Consider the following 6715-nt stretch of genomic DNA (forward strand, 5'->3'; position numbering starts at 1 on the left):
AAAAACAAAAATCACGACGGAGACTTGTGTTGCCTCCGAAACGTCGTGATTTTTGTTTTTTATTTTATTTTATTTTCATTAATTTTGATGTTTTACCTACGTGACTTTACCGAAAAAAAACCTAAGAGTATATGGGGGGTCTTTGTCTTTGGTAGTGTAGCGGTTTGCTCGCTGCGCTACGAAGCCGGCGGCCCGAGTTCGATTCCCGCTCACGTCTAACATCACTGACGATTAGCTGAACCGGTCCTGGGCCTTCCCTAGGTCGACTCAGCCTCAAATGAGCACCTGGTGCGGTGCGTAAAAGCATCGCCACTAGGGAGATAAAGGCACCCCCTCGTGTACCGTTTCAGCCTTCATAGGTTCTCGCTAACAGCACTTGCCCCAACAGTCTGTTAAGGCTATATGGGGGGTCTTTGTAGTAGGCGTGTAGTAGTGCTCTACAAACTCGGCGACCCGAGTCTATGGGTCGCTGCTGTGTGAGTCTCCGGGTCGCTGCTGTGTGATTCTATGGGTCTCTATGTGAGTCTATGGGTCTCTGTGTGAGTCTATGGGTCTCTGTGTGATTCTATGGGTCTCTGTGTGAGTCTATGGGTCTCTATGTGAGTCTATGGGTCTCTGTGTGAGTCTATGGGTCTCTGTGTGAGTCTATGGGTCTCTATCTGAGTCTATGGGTCTCTGTGTGAGTCTATCGGTCTCTGTGTGAGTCTATGGGTCGCTGCTGTGTGAGTCTATGGGTCTCTGTGTGAGTCTATGGGTCTCTGTGTGAGTATATGGGTCTCCATATGAGTCTGTGTATGTATGTATGTGTGTTTAACTTCTTTCGCACCGTACGTAGACAACCGTGCTAATCGGAGGTGCGGGAGGGGGTTAGGACAACAAACTAAACACCGAAAGCAGTTCTAAAGAAATTAGTATTTTCAATCTGTATTTAAACGTGCACAGCTCCAGTGGCTTCCTAATATCGGAAGGAAGAGCGTTCCAGACGGCCGCAGAAGCGCATCTGAAAGCGCGCGATGCAGTTGGGCCGTCTTTGTTCGATGGTTTGTAAGTAAGCATGTTGAACTTCTTTCGCACCGTACGTAGTCAACCGGTGCTAATGGGAGGTGCGGCGGCGGCGGGGGTGGACAACAAACGAAACACACTGGAGGCATTTCTGTAAGAAATGAGTTTTCAATCCAGATGTATGTATTATTGTGGCAAGGGCCGTGTTGTACCCCCCCCCTCCCCCACACAGAGGGTAGCATCGGATGACACCACGGCTCTTCCTGGGCAGCAGCTACGGTGGTGGCATTGAGCCCACGAAGTGGGTAGGTGGGTGGGGGGGGGGAGCTCGGAGTGGGAGTGGAGAAGGTCGGTGAACAATCACGCTGGCAAATGAGTCGGTGACGCCACTATGTAGGAATGTCGTGGTGGTGTTTGTGGGTAGGTGAGTCAGTTATTGTTGTCGACAGCCAGACCGTGAGAGCGCTAGATTCGTTTTAACTTCATATTTATTTACCCCCCCGCACCCTCCATCCAGCCTCCTCCCCCTCTTGATAAATCCCATGCTATTAAATATGTGCGTATTAATTTTGAAACCGCAAATGCGTTCAGACGTGAAGAATTCGCGTCTCTATTTCGGGGATTCGTTTGGCTTGTGCTCACATTCGCCATCGTCTGTACTAAGAGGAAGGCGTGGGCCTAGGGGAGACACGCAGGGTTACGAGGTCATCCAAACTATTAAAGAAACATCCACAATGAACGTTGAGTGGGTTTGGAAGCGTAAATATAAATGTGTCTTTAAACCCGCCACCACCCGACACAGCCAATTCGTAAGGGTTCGTCGCGTAAACAGAACGTTTCGATTTAAAGCTTTTGTGACTGCAGGGATTCATCTGCTTGGTTCTTTCGGTAAAGTCACGTAGAATGGAAATAATAAAATAATAAAAATAAAACATAATAAAATAATTCTCACGACGTTTCGGCCACAACGCAAGCAGCCGTCCTCTGTCTTCTCGACAGACCTGTTCTTCACCTGAGGACGGCTGCTTGCGTTGTGGCTGAAACGTCGTGAGAATTACTTTATTATGTTTTATTTTTTATTATTTTATTATTTCCATTTTACGTGACTTTACCGAAAGAACCAAGAAGATAAACAGAATGTGTCAATTAGTTACTACTTCAGCACCACCTGGTGTGCTGGAGAGTAAACCCACAACATTTCCAATTCGCGTAGAAGGGAAGTAATAAAATAATAAAAAATAAAACATAATAAAATAATTCTCACGACGTTTCGGCCACAACGCAAGCAGCCGTCCTCAGGTGAAGACCAGGTCTGTCGGGGAGACAGCGTCTGAAGAACCAAGAAAGAACCAAGAAGATGAATCCCTGCAGTCACGAAAGCTTTAAATCGAAATTTCCAATTCGTGTACGACGTTTCGCTGGTGGTTTACAACCAACTTCATCAGGCGATAGCCAGAACGTCAAATAACATTTGGGTGAGTGAGTGGGTGAGTGAGTCAGTGGGTTAGTGAGTGGGTAGGTGGGTGAGTGAGTGGGTCAATGAATGGGTTAGTGAGTGAGTGGATAGGTGGGTGAGTGGGTGAGTGGGTGGGTGGGTGTGTAGGTGAGTGGGTAGGTGGGTGAGTAGGTGAGTAGGTGACCTCATCACACGCGACCTGCCCATGAACGAACTGGCGTACAAGTTTCGGGTGGCACTGTGGCAAGATGTTAACTACTTCACCTGGTATGCAGGAGGTCATGGGTTTGATCCCGGGGCTCGGGACAGGAGGACACTCCAAGGGATGATGGACGATGATGGCTCAGAAAAAGAACGGAGTGGTAGCCAGGGACTGGAACTCAGCCGAGAGGACGTCTTCCGCGGAAGGAGATGGAGCGATGAGATCGGATCGCGATTGCAGGCAGCTTGCTGGACGAATTACTGCATCGCGAAGATCGTAGGGACGTGGCTGCAGGTTGGGGAGCACCTCATTCAGCAGTGGATTCATCACGGCTGATAATGAAATAAGGTGCGGGGGAGGGAATACGTAGTGCGCCATGGACCTGAGTTGGAATCCCGGCCACGGCTCGCATCAGTGGCGAGTTAAAATCTGTCTTCCTACCATTCACCAACTACTCCTTAGAGCACGAATGGAACCGGGCAAACAGCCCAATGCAGGGACCTCGTGGAAACAACGGGTCTCTGGACTCGAGTGCGAACGACCCTGAGAACTTTCGATTTAAAGCTTTCGTGACTGCGGGGATTCATCTTCTTGGTTCTTTCGGTAAAGTCACGTAGAAGGGAAATAATAAAATAATAAAAATAAAACATAATAATAATAAAAATAAAACATTATTGTATTTTAGTATGTTGTATTTTTATTATTTTATTATTTCCCTTCTACGTGACTTTACCGAAAGAACCAAAAAGATGAGATCCTGAGAACGCCAATGACTGATATTTCGTTATTCGGTGAGTGGTGATGGTGAGGTGGAGGAATTGGAAAAACGCTCTTCCCAATCAGACATTGCCATCTGGTGGTTAAAATCGCACACTCTCGTTTGCGTGTAGCCCATAGAATACAGGCATACAATCAGGCCGTGGATCTTGCAACACCGTTGAAACAATCGACACGTACGTGGTCGTCATTCAATCCAAGACGCGTCTGCCCAGTCAGCATGGAACGTTTGACCAACGTTTTACCATGCTAACGTTGACCCCAAAACAGTATTTATCAGACTGCTATAGAAATCCGCGTGCCTGATTTAATATGCACATCTTAAGAAAAAATTACTCAACCAATTCGTCAATGACGCTGTCGCTGTGTGTGGCCTAAAAACGAGGGGGGGGGGGAGAAATATCAAATCGGCGACGTTTCGGGTAGCGACTCTACTTCATAGCACTTATGAATAAGAGCCATTATCAGAAACGTCGTCTCTTATATATTTCGTTTCGGTTCAGGGCACAGTGGTATGAATGACAAATGCAATTGAGCGGGCTTCGGTTAATTCTTTTGGTCGTGCGTCAATAATTACAACGTTGTTTGCATTGTACATACACTCCTCTACTTACGAACATTTGACTTACACACTTTTCAGAGATATGAACAAACCTGTCCGTATGTCCAGTTGCCTGAGAGTGGTTTTGAGTCTCAGGACCCAAACAGTGAAAGGTTTACTTAGGTGTCGGCATCTGTTCACGATGCTGTTGCCTGTTACAGGTTGAGCGCAACTGTGCAGACATCTTTTGGTAAGTTTATCAAGAGAGTAGAGAGTAAACACGATCACCAAAGGGAATAAGCATCTACATCTGCAAAACATGAAGAACCAGTGCCATCTACATCTACAGAACGTGAAGAACCAGTGCCATCTACATTTGCAGAACGTGAATAACCAGTGGCATCTACATCTGCAGAGCATGAAGAACCAGTGGCATCTACATCTGCAGAACGTGAAGAACCAGTGGCATCTACATCTGCAGAACATGAAGAACCAGTGGCATCTACATCTGCAGAACATGAAGAACCAGTGGCATCTGCATCTGCAGAACACGAAGAACCAGTGACATCTACATCTGCAAAACATGAAGAACCAGTGGCATCTACATCTGCAGAACGTGAAAAACCAGTGGCATCTACATCTGCAGAACGTGAAGAACCAGTGGCATCTACATCTGCAGAACATGAAGAACCAGTGGCATCTACATCTACAGAACGTGAAGAACCAGTGGCATTTACATCTGCAGAACGTGAAGAACCAGTGGCATCTCCATCTACAGAACTCGAAGACCCAGTGGCATCTCCATCTGCAGAACACGAAGAACCAGTGTCATCTACATCTGCAGAACACGACGACCAGTGGCATCTACATCTGCAGAACATGAATAACCAGTTGCATCTACATCTGCAGAACGTGAAGAACCAGTGGCATCTACATCTGCAGAACACGAAGACCCAGTGGCATCTGCAACTACAGAGCACGAAGAACCAGTTGCATCTACATCTGCAGAACGTGAAGAACCAGTGGCATCTACATCTGCAGAACGTGAAGAACCAGTGGCATCTACATCTACAGAACGTGAAGAACCAGTGGCATCTACATCTACAGAACGTGAAGAACCAGTGGCATCTACATCTGCAGAACGTGAAGAACAAGTGGCATCTACATCTGCAGAACGTGAAGAACCAGTGGCATCTACATCTGCAGAACATGAAAAACCAGTGTCATCTGCATCTGCAGAACGTGAAGAACCAGTGGCATCTAGATCTGCAGAACGTGAAGAACCAGTGGCATCTAGATCTGCAGAACGTGAAGAACCAGTGGCATCTAGATCTGCAGAACGTGAAGAACCAGTGGCATCTACAGGAGGTGATGCAACTTTTAAATCCACACCGCCGTGTTTCGTGTACACGCCGTACAACACGTGTGTCATCGACAGGGACCAAGGCCGTAGCCATGGAGTCAACACTGGGGGGGGGGGACCAAATCTTCCAGGGGGTCTAGGGGCCCCCCCCCAGAAAAAAAATCTAAATTTGAAAACTAATTTCCTGACTAAAATGTCAAAAAATTAACTAACACATGGGATGGACTTTTAATTATTTTTTTACAATAATGTCTCATTGTGTATTGTATTACATTGCTTTGTTGTTTTTATCTTTTCTTGTTTCATTGTATGTAATGGCAGACATTAGGGATTAATAAAGTACAACCATAATCATATAAACAGAAATCTATGCATTGTTATATGAAGACGAGTCCAGATATTGTGGCCAAGGTTTAGCAAATTGTTGTTTTTATTTACACAGCATAGCAATTATTATTTTTATTTAAATATTGTTTATAGCAATATATTGGGGGGGGGGGGGCATTTTGATCATATTTGAATATATATTATAATTACGGCCTTGACAGGGACTAAAGTTGGGACTTACAAACAAATCGACTTACGAACAGAAACCTCTTACGAACCTTAACCCTACTAATAGGGTTTTCCCCTTTTTTTCTGGCAACAAAACTGACACCTTTTGCAAGGAATCATGCTAACATTAACCACAATACTTGCAGTCAAATGCAAACAAAAACAACACTCTGATAATTTATGCATTGTCTTTGAAACGGATTGGTCCACACCAGAGACAGCTTTCTTTAGAGCCTAGTCTCAAATGGTGTTCGACCAGATGACGCCAAAAGACAATGCATAAATTATCAGAGTATTCTAGATTTGAAGCTTTCGTTGAAACTGATTGGTCCACACCAGAGACAGCTTTCTTTAGAGCCTAGTCTCATATGGTGTTCGACCAGATGACGCCAAAAGACAATGCATAAATTATCAGAGTATTCTAGATTTGAAGCTTTCGTTGAAACTAATTGGTCCACACCAGAGACAGCTTTCTTTAGAGCCTAGTCTCATATGGTGTTCGACCAGATGACGCCAAAAGACAATGCATAAATTATCAGAGTATTCTAGATTTGAAGCTTTCGTTGAAACTGATTGGTCCACACCAGAGACAGCTTTCTTTAGAGCCTAGTCTCATATGGTGTTCGACCAGATGACGCCAAAAGACAATGCATAAATTATCAGAGTATTCTAGATTTGAAGCTTTCGTTGAAACTGATTGGTCCACACCAGAGACAGCTTTCTTTAGAGCCTAGTCTCATATGGTGTTCGACCAGATGACGCCAAAAGACAATGCATAAATTATCAGAGTATTCTAGATTTGAAGCTTTCGTTGAAACT

Source organism: Lampetra planeri, chromosome 63 (genome assembly GCF_965212315.1).
Source record: "Lampetra planeri chromosome 63, kcLamPlan1.2.h2, whole genome shotgun sequence".
In the NCBI taxonomy this organism is placed as follows: domain Eukaryota; kingdom Metazoa; phylum Chordata; class Hyperoartia; order Petromyzontiformes; family Petromyzontidae; genus Lampetra; species Lampetra planeri.